The sequence below is a fragment of the Marmota monax genome, unplaced genomic scaffold (genome assembly GCF_021218885.2).
Source record: "Marmota monax isolate L192 unplaced genomic scaffold, Marmota_monax_Labrador192_F-V1.1 WCK01_AAM20220418_F8-fsc00005, whole genome shotgun sequence".
NCBI classification, from domain to species: Eukaryota; Metazoa; Chordata; class Mammalia; order Rodentia; family Sciuridae; genus Marmota; species Marmota monax.
The window spans coordinates 8,465,086-8,480,742 of NW_026692254.1; positions in this window are offsets into that span (position 1 = coordinate 8,465,086).

Below are 15,657 nucleotides of genomic sequence, written 5' to 3' on the forward strand. Positions count from 1 at the left end.
CACCCTCTAACTGGTATTTCCTGGGATCACCTTCCAAATAAACTGTTAGCACTTGAATTCTTGTCTCAGAATCTGCTTCTGCTGCAAGTTAATCTGAGACAGAGAGGAATAGAAAGGACCTATGGTTCTAGCCTTGGGAACGTTCAGGAAAATTGTCCCAGAGGATTGGAACCAAGATGAAATTTGATAGGTGACGAGAAATCACTCTCCTAAAGCAACGCAAGTGGTTGAAGGTAGTACAGAAACCAGGTTGAAGATGGCAGGTCTGAGAGAAGGCAATAAGCATGGCTTGTATGAGAGAAAATAAAAGAATTTCCTAGAAGGCAGTCTTCTAGAATGTTGCTACAACACAAGGAGGGAGGGAAACACAGGGAAGAGATGGAAGAAAACTGAGGAGGGGTGAGCAGCGATTGTCACCTAAGATGCATGGGAGCTGCGGTCCTCATACTGAAGGTAAAGGAAAACCATAGATGGATGTAAATGGAAATGAAAATGATTATGTTGTCATTTTTAAAAGATTTTTGTCTACAGATTGGATCACGGATTGCAGTGGGGCCAGACTGCAGACTATGAAACTCATTAAAAATTTGTTATTAGCACCTCAGGAGAAAAATGATGAAAATATCTTTGGGAATAAAATAAGAAGATGGAACTTAAGGATATGTGGAAGAAAAAAGCGAAGGGCTTGTCAATGTGGGAAAAGGAAAATTTAGGATACCCTAAAGCTGAGGCTCAAAAAACTAAGTGGGCAATGTTTCTACTTACTGAATAAGTCAATGTAGCAGAGGAAAAGGTTGGAGGAAAGGAGAAGGTGGTCCATTCTGGGACTTGTTATATTGGACCTGATGGATGACATACATGTAGAAGTGTTGGGTTACATATGGGGTGGGCTGGATTTGGAAATAGTCTGCATATAGATGCTTAATGAAGACAGAAAAGAGATGGAATATTTCTGAGAAACATAGGTTCATTTGGGCAGAGAGGGAGAAGGTAAAATTGCTGGGAGAAACACAAGAACAACATTTTAGCGAATGAGAATGAGAATGGGCGGAAGAGTGTTACGGAAAACAGGAAATGGAAATGCCACTAAGGACAACAGAAGACAACTTAATATGAGTGGTATCCAATGCCACCAACAGGGAGTGGAGCTAAAGACTGAAAACTTTTTTGTTGGATTTCAAGGTGAAGAGGTCTTTCATGACTGGGGAAGAAGTTTTCATTGAGAGTTTGTAGTGACTCAAGATGGTTGCCAAGTGACTGAAGAGTGAGTGTCAAGTGAGGGAGGCGGGGCAGACATGTCTTTCTAAAAGTTTGTGAAGCCACTGAAAGGTGATGGACTAACAAAAGGAAATGTTGACTTTTAAGAGTTCAGAAGTTAATTCTGTGTGATGACAAAGGCCAGAACAGGAACGTGAAGTGTGCTGTAGTAAAAGGTATGGAGCACACTGCTTTAACTTTCTAGAGGCACACAAAAAAGATGAGTCTAAATTTTTTAAGTCTATCCAGAAGAGAAGCATGGACTTATCTGAGAGTCATAGGCATAGAGATGGTCATGATGCTGGAGAGTGAGTTGGGTGAAAGGAAGAACTCTGGTCTAAGAAGCTACCATCTTGGGTGTAAGAATACAGGGGAATATGAAAAGTATCTATTACATCTATTCAAAATTATCACCAGTGCCAGATATCATGCTGAGTTTGGGGTGACGTAAGGAGCAAATGGGAAAAGAAACCTTTGTAGATATTGATGATAGAGAGGAGCCAGAAAAAGTCACAGGGAAGACATGAACATATTCTAAATGAAAGGAGAGTGATCTGTGTTGTATAGACCCAAAGAAATCCAAAAATGTTCACTGCCATTTCTTCCCTCTTGACCTCACCTGTATAGTCCTCCATGTTTTTGTTTCCACTTTTTCATCCTCCAATACTGACTACAACTCTGACTTCTGCCCAAGAGACTTTGAATCATGAGGTCTGCAAAGATGTCCAAGTTCTCACTCACCAACATGCTTGCATTTGGTTATTCTCTTACTTTCTATTAGCAACTCCTAGCAACCCTCATTATGTACAAACCTATGGAGACCAATTCTCTATATTTTCATATTTTTTTCTGACAACTGTTTCTTTCTATTAGTATCAACACCACAAACACTACTATTTTAGAGTAGTCTAGACACTACTATTTTACAGTAGTCACTACTATTTTAATTTAAATCATCATAGAAACAGTGGAGCTCATACAGGTTATCCCAGGGGAGGAAATAATGGCAGGTAGTCAAAGTAGGCTGTATCTTAGGGGTGACTGGTGTACATTAGTTTCTTTCCCATTTATTAAGTCAATGGGAACTATTTTCAAATCATCTTCTGTCCACAGATAAATCTAAGTTAGTTGACCATCACTGGGTTTCTAGGTCTCCTATGTCCTATGATTTCCTGACAAAGTCCCGTGACCTTTTATATTACACCATTTTAAAAATGGATTGCCCAAAATGTGTCCTTAGTCAGTAGAGCTGCTGTTACACTTTTGAGCTCAAGAAAAGCTCGGCAGTGCATGATGCAAATATATTTGCATTATCTAAGAAACTGTCATCTTAAATGGCAGGAATGCAGAATAATTGGCTTAGCAGAATTTATTTATTCAAACATTTCTATTGTTGCCAGACATTGTGCTCAGTCTTGGGGATACAGGCAGGATATATATGGATCCAATCTTTCTCTTTCTTCAAGGAAACTCTCACTGGCAGGAAAACAAAAAATATTTATTTAAAAATTCACATTACAGTATAACCTGTGCTATGAAATAGCTTAGCATAAACTTTTTTGAGGGAAGTTACTAAAATGTTATCCACTTATTAACAATTAAACTCATAATTTTAAATAAGAAATAAACAATAAGAAGAAATAAATTTTGGCATAAAATAATTCATGTTTTTTGATAAATTCTCAGTTCTAAAATTACTGAGTACATATTTGGTGCAAAAAAAACCTGCTCAGACTCTTTGGGATTAAAAAACTGGTAAACTATCTTAATCACCAAGGAACATATAGTAAAAAAAATTCAAAATAAAAATAAATTATATTTTCATTGTGTAAGAATGATAGGAATATGAAAAACACCTTTGGTTGTCTCTGTTGCATTCAGCAATGAAAATACCCCCCTTATATCCCAAAGTATATTCCAAAATGATCTGTGGTTGCCTGAAATCATAAATAGTAATGAGCCTATAAGTACTATATTTCTTCCTATACATACCTATGATAAAGGGTAATTCATAAATTAAGTGCAGTAAGAGATTAACAGCAATAAAAATAAATTGGACAATTATAACAATATGCTGTAATAAAATTATCAGCATCATTACTCTTGAACTTTGAGGTCATTATTCCTTGAAGTACTGCAATGCTGTGACAGTAGATCTGATCACAGATGGCTACTGAGTGAGTCATGGGAGGGTAGTATATACCGTCTGGACTTGTTGAACAAAGGTATGATTCATATCCTGGTGGGACAGAATGGGGTGGCATGAGTTTTCATCATGATACTCAAAATGATGCACAATTTAAAACACATAAGTTATTTATACTTGGAATTTTCCAACCATTTTACTCATTGATGGTTGACCATGGCTAATAGAAACTGCAGAAAGTGAAACTACAGATGAAGGGTGACTGCCAGAATGTTTATCCAGAATAATTCATTACATCATATATATATATATATATATATATATATATATATATATATATATATATATATATATATATATGTACACACATGTGTGTATATATATGTGCATATATGTAACATATTGTATTGAAATATAAAATTCACATATTATATGAAGATATAACAACTGCTAACTTTGTGACCCCACATTGCATTTAATAATCAATAAGCTTTTTATTTTGGAATAATTTGGTATTTACAGAAAAATCTTAAAGTTAGTACACAATTTCTGGCATACCCCTCTCCTAATAGTAACATCATACATTAACTGTGGTGCATTTTTAAACCTAAGAACTTAACATTGGTATGCTACTATTAACTAAATTCTATAAATATTGCATAAAGTTATTTTAATTCCACCAGATTTACCACATACTCCTCCAGGAACCAATCAGGTATCTCCCATTAGATTCATTGGTTCTAACTCCTTGGTCACAACTATTTCTCAGTCTTTCCTTGTTTGTCATGAACTTACCAATTTTAAGAAGCATTTGTCAGGTATTTCGCAGATTGGATCTCAATTTGTTTTTTGTAATGTTTAGTTAATGATTAGACTGGAATTATGGAATGAGAGAAGAATGATAGAGGCATAGTGGCCTTCTTATTACATCATATCACAGGAGACATGATATCAACATGACTTACTGCTGATATGGTTAAATTTAATGATTTGATTCAGACTTTTTCTTCCAAAAGTTTAGGTGCTGAAAACTTTATCCTTAAATTTGTATGTCAATGATAATTGGAGGTGAGACCTTTGTAAGTTAATTATGGTTAGATGAGATCATGTGGGTAGGGTTCATATGGTGACATTAGTACCATATGAAGACCCATATGAAAACCCATAAGAAGAAGACCCAAGCTGGCACACTTGCTCTGTCTCCCCATGTGATGTCCTCCACCATGTTATGATGTAGCAAGAGAGACTTCTCCAGATGCTAGCACCACACTCTTGGACTTCTCAGACTCCAGAACCATGAACTAAATAAACCTGTTTTCCTATAAAAACCACTCAGGCCCTGGTATTTTGTCATAGCAACAGTACACAGACCAACACAGGTGGTGTCTGCCAGGTTTTTCTACTGTAGTTATTATTTTCCCTTTTTATTCTCTGCTCTTTGGAAGTTAGTCATAAATAAGACCACTTTGAGTGAAGGAGGAAATTAATCTCCACCTCTTAGAGAAACAAATCACTTCACATGTTTTTGGAATGCTTCAATAATGAAGCTTTGTCTCTTCTCCTCACTCATTTATATATGTTCATACATGTGTGTATATATGTGTATATATGCAACATATTGTATTAAAATGTAAAATTCACATATCACAATCATTTATTTATATTACTAAAAACTCAAGTGTATTTATTTTATGCTTAGGGTAATAATCCAACACTATGTTATTCATAAAGTTTTATCTAGACATAGGTGAGGAACTACTTAGTCTGTCTGTGGGGCAATTGGGAAGGTTTATGTTTTGGGGATAATGTTATCAGACAGAGAAGGAAAGAAAAATAGGAATTCTAGTGAATGGGAGCCATGCCTAATTACTTAATGCAGATTTCCAATTTTCTTTCTCTTTTTTTTTAGAAGTTGAGTTTTATTTTCAATGTTGATCTTTTATTAAAGAGCACAAGATGTGCAATTATGTCTGGTTCTATAATTAATTGTGATTTGTATAAATTATAATTAAGAAAGGTGCCTTCAGTAAGGTTAGATAACTTGTCTAGGTCCACAAACTAGTTGAGGATAGACTGCAGAAACATCTATGTGATGCCTTTATATCCAGTATCTAAGCAAAAGGCATCCTACTAGCATGTATAACACATACCACTCTGCACTCTAGGAAAGGCTGTCTTTAACTTATCTTTGAATTTTTTGTATTCTTCAATTCCAGTATTCCAGTATTCTTCAATTCCATATTCCAGTATGTTCAGTTTCTTCTGTCAAAAAGCCATCTGAATTGCACTGTGTGCAATGTGCATGTGTGTTGAAGTTCATGTATGGCTGCTCCTCAGGATCCTTGAAATCAAACACTAAACTCGTTGTCTTCCTGCTTCCCTTTTCCAACACTTTATCTTGGTCAATGATGCCTTGGTCAGAGAACTCTGCACATCAGTTTCCCAAGCAAGAAACCTGGCATGTTTTATATTACTCTCTACACTTTCTTCCATATGATGTATCACAAAACATTTTATTAAACATTGCTCACATCTATCTCTGCCTCTCCATCACTCTAGCCCTGGGTAAATCTCTCAATATCTTTAATTTGCATTCCTGTATTGGGTCATAAACCAAAGGTCTTCAGTTTTTCTATTTCCACCCCAACTCCACACACATACCTCACAGCACAGATACCAGATGATCCAACTAAATCCCAAGTCCATCAAGCCACTCTATTCTAAGAAATATCTGGTGGCTTTCTACTGCCCATAACATAAAAAATTGAAGCAACACTACCTTTCACTAAATGCCTTCTGTTTTCTTGCTTGTGCTTTTCCCTGTATACCTTTTCTTTTTCTTTTCTCAACATAAATTAATTTGCTTTCTTCCCAGATCACTTGAGAATCTATTAAAGCTTCCTGTATCTCCATGCCTCTAAGCTCTTTGCTCTTCTTGGAATTTCCATCTTTCTTGAAAAAACCTACCAACTCTCTAACACGGTGCTATTCACAGAGTGTCCTGCCAACCAGCATCATCAACACTATATATGGGAGCTTGATGGAAATACAGAACACTGAGTGACACCCAAGACCAATGATTTAGAATCCGTGTTTTAACAGCATCACCAGATGATTCACATACATCTTAAATATTGAGGAGTGCCACACTAAGATCTCTCAGTCATCAACCTTCCCTGAAAGTTTCCTATGATCCTCTTCTCCCTGTTATCAGGCACCTGCCTCCTTGCTCTGCCTACTTGATGTTGCATAGGAATCATTTTTTCATAGGAGAACTTAAGGGAAAGAGAGATGCCTTATGCTCATCATTGTAGCCTCTGAGTCTACGCAAAGGCTTACTTTCTTTCCTACCATAAACAGATAACAAACACCTGTGTGAGCCAGTCACAGTACAAGTGATGAGGGTGCCAATGATGGATGAATTATGTAAGCCCTATATGCAGTTTGGGATGGACATCATGTAGACAATGTTCATCAGTCAGAAACAAATATTTAAGGGCAATCTTCACAAGGAATCTGAAACAGGGTTCTAGAAGCTGAAGGAGTAGATAAGCATTTACAGGAACACACTGTTCAAGACCACAGTTCACACAGGTAGGTACAGAACAGACAAGACCAAAGAGGGTATTTTATGATTGTATGACCCCATCATCAAATAGCTGGGACTACACCTATAGATGACTTTCACCCTGGGGAGAGAACTTAAGAGTTATATTTACGAATTACCCGTTGTTTGATTCTCATTTTTAGAACCCCTGGCCCATGAGTTCTCATCCTTGGAGGTACATTGATTCTTGGACACTCTGGTGTGACATACAGGCAATAAAAGTTGTGTTCCCAGAATCAGAACAAGTGCACAAGGGAACTGTTGCTTGTAGAATTGAGTAGGATGCCAACCACACCTGCAGCAGGGGAATGACATGACCATAGATACCAGAGAGCAGAAACAGAAAGAAAACTGATTTTACAGTATTACTTTAAAGGAAACACATTGGATAGTGTACCATCTACAAAAATAGTGTAAATAGTAAGTTTTTTTCATCAAATGTTGTCAATACAACTCTAGCTATTTCTAGGTTGGCTGTCTTTGGAATGATCACACTCACAGCCAAGCTACCTGGGCAAGGTATCTAACAAATCAAGAGTGAAAAGAATCCTCTCTATCTTTTCTCCTTCTTCAGGATGCTTCATACTTTTCAGCAGCTTCCCAGCTACCAGACTTCAGGGAGTGGCTGCTTATGGGAAGAGAGAAGCCACTTGGCATAATGAAATCCCTTAGTCAGACCCCCCTGCAATCTTTTGATCCAAGTACCTGGAGAGAGTCACTTACACTGTGGGGGGCACTCCTGCTAATTTCCAAAGATGATGGAGTAAAGACTGAGGTAACAGCATAGACCAGGATGCTATTGTGAGCAAAGATCTCATGAGAAGAGCAAAATATTTTGCTTTTTAAATTTAGAAAGACAGAAACTTTCAGGCATGTGTCATCTCTTATGAAGGCAATTGAAGCAGGGCCCCCCAAGCTCAGAGCATCTGTTATTTATAGTTTGGTCTGTTGGGCAGAATCCTACCTGAATCCCACCATTAAGTAGGTGACTTATGGGGCTCTCCAAACCTCCCAATTGGAACCTCCATTTTCAAACTGGGAGAACAGGGTACAGAGGAAAAGGAAAGACAAAGTACTAACTAATGAACTAGAAGCCAGAGGAGGGATGGAGCAACAAGAAAATTGGAGGAAATGGTGATTTTGACTCAGAGAAGTCAAACTAAATTTTATTGAAACTTCATAAGAAAAAAATCTGTGCATACTAGACAGCCATATGAGAAAGAATTTAGTTCTAGGTTGTTTTAAGATCCACTTTTTTTCCAGTAGACCATAACAACCTAAGAAAAAGTATGCTGGAATTTCTTAGCTCAAACTGGTAAAATGAACCAGCCACATTGACATTTTTCCAGACAGCATGATCATGAATCATTCCTTTCTCTAAGGACCTGATTAATGTCACTATAAGGGCCTCTAATTTCCTTCCACATTTATCATTTGGAAATAAAAACTGTTTATTTACTATGCATGCCAAAGGGTAGATTAAATCAACAAAGAAAATTTTAAGATTAACAACTGCAATTTACTCATCAAATGGAGGTATTGCATCATTTGGCTGGGCTATTCTTCACAGGGAAGATGTGGCATTGGTATTTTGCCAGCAAGAGCAGGCTGGGGCCAGTCTAAAATCAATGTTTGGGGGCTGGTGGGTCCTGGTCAGGGTAGTAGACTAAGAAACTCCCTTCTGGCTCATTTTCTGCCACAAAAGGAGATTATAAGAAAGGAGGCTTTCATTACACCCTCCAAGTTAAAGAAAGTTTTAAGTACATTGCTGTAGCAAAGGGAGCTACCAAAAGAAATGGCAAAACAGTGTGATAGAATCCATAGAAACTATCTGCATTTCTTAAATCAAGACATGGAAAGTTTAGTGTGACATGTATAAGGACAACTTTCAGACAATCTAAAAATACACCACAAATTCTATAGATTACCAGAAGGCCAAAACACACACACACACACACACACACACACACAGACACACACACTAAAAAGAACAGAAAAAGGAAGGGAAAAGAAGAAGAAAGAACAGAGCAGAAAAGAATGGAAAGGCTATTCACAATGTATATTGAAAACAAATAAAAATCTCAAAGCTAATAATAAGCAAAAGTTAAAATATAATGGTTGATCACCACATTAAGATGCTGTTGCTGGGCCACTGGCCCTAGGACCACACTTTGAGAACATGGTGTGGAGAATTGAAATAAAATAACTAATAAAACTTAATGGGTGGGTATTTATTAGAATGCATCTCTAATGACAGAAAATGAACCATTTACCACAGAAGACTCCTTGTGAATCCACAGAAAATTCCTGAGGAAATTGAAAAAGTAGAAATAGTTTGGAATTAAACTCTTATCCTAAACAATAAAAGTGAAAATTATTAGAATGAATCTTTTTTTTTTCCATATTGGGGATTGAACCTGGGTTGCTTAGCCACTTAGCCACATCCCCAGCCCTTTTATATATTTTATTTAGAGGCGGTCTCGCTGGTTTGTTTAGGCCCTCATTCAATTTTTTGAGGCTTGATCCACCTGCCTCAGCCTCCTGAGCTGCTGGTCTCGATAAGCTAGACCCAATCATTTGGAAGCATTACATATAAAAATGGATGGGTTCGCTAAACTTAAAGAACATTTATAGCCTGAAATAGCTACATGAAAAAAGATTTTTTTTTTAATTTTTTATTGTGGGTTGTTCAAAACATTACAAATTTCTTGACATATCATATTCCACACTTTGATTCAAGTGGGTTATGAACTCCCACCTTCACCCCATACACAGATTGCAGAATCACATCAGTTACACATCCATTGATTTACATATTGCCATACTAGTGTCTGTTGAAGATTAATAAATAATAATCCAACCAAAACTGAAAATAAAGGTGAAAACAATCATGTCTGTATATACAATATGTAATAAATAATAATATTTTTCAAGAACTAAACTTGGGAGATGCACTTTCTACTCTGAACTTTTCTATGCTTTCTGATTTCTTTTTGTATACATAGAATTTTCTGAAAAATCACATCAATGAGGTTAATTTGGGTGGTAAAATTGAGGACTTGTTTTTGCTCCTGTTTTTTTATGTATTTCATCAAATATTAACTTTTTGTACATAAAGAAAAGATAGATAGTATCTCTTTCTCTTTGGTCTTGCTCTGTTGCCTTGAATTCACGTTTTTCTGCCTCAGCTTCTCAAGTATTTGTGATTGCATCCAGGAACCATTGCACCCAGATTTGTTTGTTTAACTATTGTTAGTTTAAATTGAAGAAAAATAAAATATCTGCCCACAAATAATTCAATATTTACAGCTCATGTGAAAAGATGAGTTAATTCTACAATTAATCTGGTCAAATCTTGAGACACAGTTGGTTTTTCTTGAACCCGTTACCAGGCATGCCCTCTTTCCTGAGGGCTGCAAAATATTGTCTTGTTGAGTCATATCATTGAGTAAGTAAACTTTCTGATGAACAGCTAACTTTCCAAACAGCTAACTGAAACTTGTATGCTAGTTCCAGTTTGGCCTAACATTTCAAAATGCTAATGGTGTATGCTTTAATATGTCTTAGTCTGTTTTTTTTGTTTTTTTTTTTTTTTTTGTTGTTGTTGTTATAAATGAATACCTGAATCCAGGTAGTTTATAAAGAATGGTGGTTTATTTACCTCATCATTCCAGAGGCTTGGAATCCAAGAGCCTAGTTCTAGTTTCTGGTGAAGTCCTTCTTGCTGTAATACAACATGGCAGAGGGCATCACAGGGTCAGAGAGAGCAAGCTTCCATCACGGGCTTTCCTCCTCTTCTTATAAAGCCACAAAATGCCATCATGGGTACACCACTCCCATGACCTCATCTAACCCTAATTACTTCCCAAAAGTCCCACCTCCCAACACCATAACGTATAACCTATTAACATAGTAGTAATGGCTGAGAGGAAAGAAAGGGGAAATTTTTAAAGGTGAGCAGGAGGCAGGAAGGAGAGGAAAGCAGAGCCCAAGATAATTATTTATTTAATCATTTGTCTTATTATTATCCAGATTAAAGAAAACTCTGAAAAAAAAATGACCTCTTTGAAATCTCTAGGAAGGAAAAGGTTTATCTTGTGGTCCAGCCAGCCCCAATTCTTCCAAGGAGAATCCAAAGGGACCCACCACAAAGCTCTAAGTTAACTGTGGTCTCAGAGTAAAAGCAGCAGTGGTGAGGGTCCAGAGATGGGACACTAAGTCTGCAAGATTCCCCAGGACAGACAGGAAGTATTGAAGCCAGGCCTATTTCATTACAGACACATTTCATTACACCTGGGAAGGAAGGGGTAAAGATTTCCACATCCTTTCTTGGTCTGTCTTCTCTGGGAATTCTTGTTTCTTCATCTTCTAAGTGGTGAAAATTTCCTCAAAATCTACCCTTATTTCCACCCCATTTAAATGACTCTCCATATCTGGCTAAGTGCCAGGAACATTCTACTATTGAACAGCTCTGTGAGGGACATCCTCCATTATCCTCACTTTACAGATGAAGAATCTGAGGTCAGCAAGGTTAGTTACTGTGTCCTGACAGTGACCTGAATCCTCATCTGTCTGGACTCCAACACCAGAGCAACCAAGAGCTACACAGTCTTCCTCTCCTCCCCCTTCCTCTCTCCTTTCTCTTCTTGTATGTTAACTTTTTTTTTCTTTTTTGTTTAAGGTCTTAAAAATCTGTATACTTTTTAAATGTTTTTTCATTTTTCTAATTAGTTAAAATGACAGCAGAATGCATTTCAACTCTTGTACAAAAATATCATTTTCCTTTTGCCTGTTTTCTCCTGACAATGAAGTGTGTGGGGGTGCTGAAGGGCTTTGGTTTTTCTTTGTCTCTTGCTCTTTTCAAGGAAGCATTCAAGTTTATATGACTCACAAAGAAGCCTTCCATCCTCACGTTCCACCATCTGACTAAATTGCTCCTTCCTTTTGACATTGCTATCTGGAGAGGAAGGTGAAGGCTTTCCTCAGGGAAAAGCCGGCTGCTAACAGGCACGAGGGCCCACAGGCTGTCCTTAGATAGCCTGCCATGTCCCAGCATTCAGTTCTCAGACTGAAATGTCTCCAAGAATGGCATACTCCTAGATCAGAGATAAGGCTCCCTAGTTATACATGTTACAAACTGGAAATCCTTTGCCTTTATGATGCCTTTGAATTTTTCATGATGATTTGACAACTTAAGTCCAAGAGCTCTAAGATGACTTTCCACCATCTTTGTTTGTCTTTCTGGCTAATCATAAGGCAATTTCAAGAAGTATTTAGTAAACCAAGAAATCTAATCAGAGCAGCCAGTGTCTCTAGGAGCTCTCCCTTCTAGACATTCTGGTAGTTCACCAATGCCCTCTAGAAAGGCAATGTGAGAGATTCAGCCATTAGACTAAAGAAATGCTCATCCTCCAGAAATTGAGATAACAGAATACAGGGTTGAAGATCTCCAATATCTAACCAATATTTCCAGTTGAGTAAAACCTCAAGCACGTGTCCTAAAACTCTTTCCCCTCAAAAAATGCTAAAACTGTATGTCCAGATAAGAGAAAGTGTCTCCATAGGATCCTGATTCAATCACATGTGACTAATGCAAAGCTTGACAAAGAACAAACTGATGATCAAGAAGCCACTTTCAGAGGTGGCCTTTTCCTGTTGCCCCACATTATCTACCTAAAGGAGGACAAAAGTGAGACTGGACACCAAACTCCTCACTTGACTTAACCCTTTTCATTAGCAATGTTCTTGACCCTTTCTGTCACCAACAAAGCACAGAGAACGACCAGAAGACTGTGCAGTGGCTATAAGTAGATGGACCACTTGTCGAGGGTCAAGCAAGCCCTCTTGCCCATCCATCATGCCCTTAAAGAATGGCTCTCAACTTTCCTTCACTTCCTCCCTCCCTCCACAAACCTGGTTGAAAGACACTGACTTCTCTCCTGATTATCTTTCTAGTCAAGTACCTAGTTTTACTGAGTCCACTTTTGACCTTCTTTAATCTACTCTCTCCCCATTAAGACTTTTTTTCTGAATGATATTGCTAGTCTGTTACTACTCTACTCAGGAATAATTTTTGACCTCTCCACTTGCAAACCTACATACTCTGCATTATTTTCCACTGTTACTTCAAATACTTCCTCCACATACCTTCAGAACAACTATAGATAAAGTGTTGTAGTTGTTGTTTTCGAACATGTCCTTTCATTCTTCTTCCTGGTCTATTCTACCCCACTGCTTTCTCTGAAATTCTATTTTTTAAAAATTTATGTACTATAATTCCCCATGATAGATTCTTTGTTACACATCTGTACATAACATAGTTTGGCTAATTTCATTCCCCATACCTCCCAATTCCCTCACTTCCTCCTTCCTCCAATTCCCTCTACTCTACTGGTCTCCCTTCTATTTTCATGAGATCATGCCCCCCACCCCATTTTCCTTTTTTCTCTCTAGCTTCCACATGTGAAAGAAAACATACGACCCGGAGTCTGGCCTATTTCATTTACCATAATGCTCTCAAGTTCCACTCATTTTCCTGCAAAAGAAATAAGACAACACATCAAGGCAGGAATATGTGGTTCCACTCAGCTCAAGGCCTGGAAGCAAAAAAGAGGAAAAAGAAGGATCAAGGTCCCACAGTCACCTTTGAGGGCATGTCCCCCATGACCTAAGGACCTCCTACATGTCACCTCCTCCTAGGTTACACAGCCTCCCCATGATCCCACCATGAGGATCAAGTCTTTTAATACATGGACCTTCAAGGACATTCAAGATCCAACTATAGCAGTTAGTCTTTCTACACATGTCTTTTTTTTTTTCCTGTTCTGGGATCTGATCCAGAATCCCATTTTACATGCAATTATTCTATTTCCTTCATCTCCCTCAAGCTGTGATGGTTCCTGGATCTTCTGTCATGCCCTTGATATGTATCATGAGTACTCACCAGTTATTACATGGCATGTTCCATAGTTTGGCTTTGACTGAGGTTCTGTGAAGCCGTTTGCAATTATTTCTCTCTGTGATCTCACAGCATTAGTCCATCTAAAGGAGAGACTGACCACTTTCAGACCTCTCTTCCCAGAGTACCTCAGAGAAGAAAGACTATGTTAGGTTTTCATGTATCACTTTGACATTTAATATCTGCCAGTCAAATCACTGAGTGAATTAATAAATGATGAGCAAGAAGGAAAAAATCATCAGAACTTTAGGCAACTTTAGAAAACAAAAGTTTTAAATAGGAAACTGCGGAAAGAGATCGCTTTCTCTTGAAAAAAAAGTCTCTTGAAGGCCAAGAGAGTGATTGTCATATTTCAGTCTCTCAGAAAAACGAACCACCAAGAAGATTTCCTCAGGGTTTCATCAGTAGCAAATAGTAGAATTTAAAATAACTTGAATGGCTTTTATTTAAAAATCAGTGTATGTTCTGAGGTTGGATATTTTAATAATCATCATCCAGCACTTGAGCATCTACCAACATGCTTTCTCACAGGAAAGGCGAGATGTAGCACACTGTTAAATTAGTGTTTCTCAATATACATAGGCCTTTCTGCAGGAATATCAGTTGACCATTGACTGTACATACATTGTGCAATAGATGGCGACACTCAGGCATGAAGAATAGGAAGTCAGATTGCTTCACCTCAACCCCCAAGGAATGAATGCTATGCAGTGAAGATTCTTACTCCAAGAGACATGCTTAATTTTTATTTTGCAGTCAAAAGTTTATGCAGAAAAGAACACAATGAGAGAAAACAGGGCTTTTATACAACAGTCTATTGAGATAATGTGAGATATCTACTAAATGTATTTATTAAGTGCCTACATATGCAAGATGATTGTGAAAGGCAGGGTCACCAGTGTATTGGAGCTGTGATGTGATTCAGTAATCCATGTTTACTTAGGGAAATGTCATGATTCCCAAAACACCTCGATCCTTCATGGCTACTGTTCAATCCCAAATTATCCTTTCACAGCTCGCCTAGCACAAACTTTCCCTCATCTTACTTCAGATTCTCTATGCTCTGAGCTATATCATGTCAGCTCTATTATTTGAGCTCTCTCTAGAAATATGCCCATGGAATTGGGATTTACTTGAGTGCCTTGTCTTTTTTAAAGCTTGACTTTCAAAGTGGCTGTTGGCTATTACATCCATTATGTCACTGCATTTTTTATTCTTGTTTTGGAAGATCCAAGGGAAAGATATGTCTAAGAGATTAAATGCTTGAGGAAAAGTTGACTTTCTTGATAAAGTAGTCTGATTATTATTTAAATAAGAAAAACTGCACAACTCATTTTCCTTTTGTATCATATAAAATTGAGAGTTATATTTCACATTCAATAGAACAGATAACTAGAGGACTCTCTCCTGGTATAATTTCTCTTTACCACCAAAAATAAAGGACTAGGAGGTTTAAAATTTTAGTTGGCATGTGTCTCAGTGGTGATGTATTCCTGAGTTCAATCCCTGGTACCATTGTTTAGTAGTTATTGACATTAAGTGGTTTATAGTCTTTTGGGGAAGTAGTTAGCATGAATAAATTGTAAAAAATAAATAAATACTTCCTATTAGTCATGAAGAGAAGAAGGAAAGAAGAATCAGACTCAAAGTTGCTCTTTGATATTGGCAGAACAGAGTATTTTGAAAATC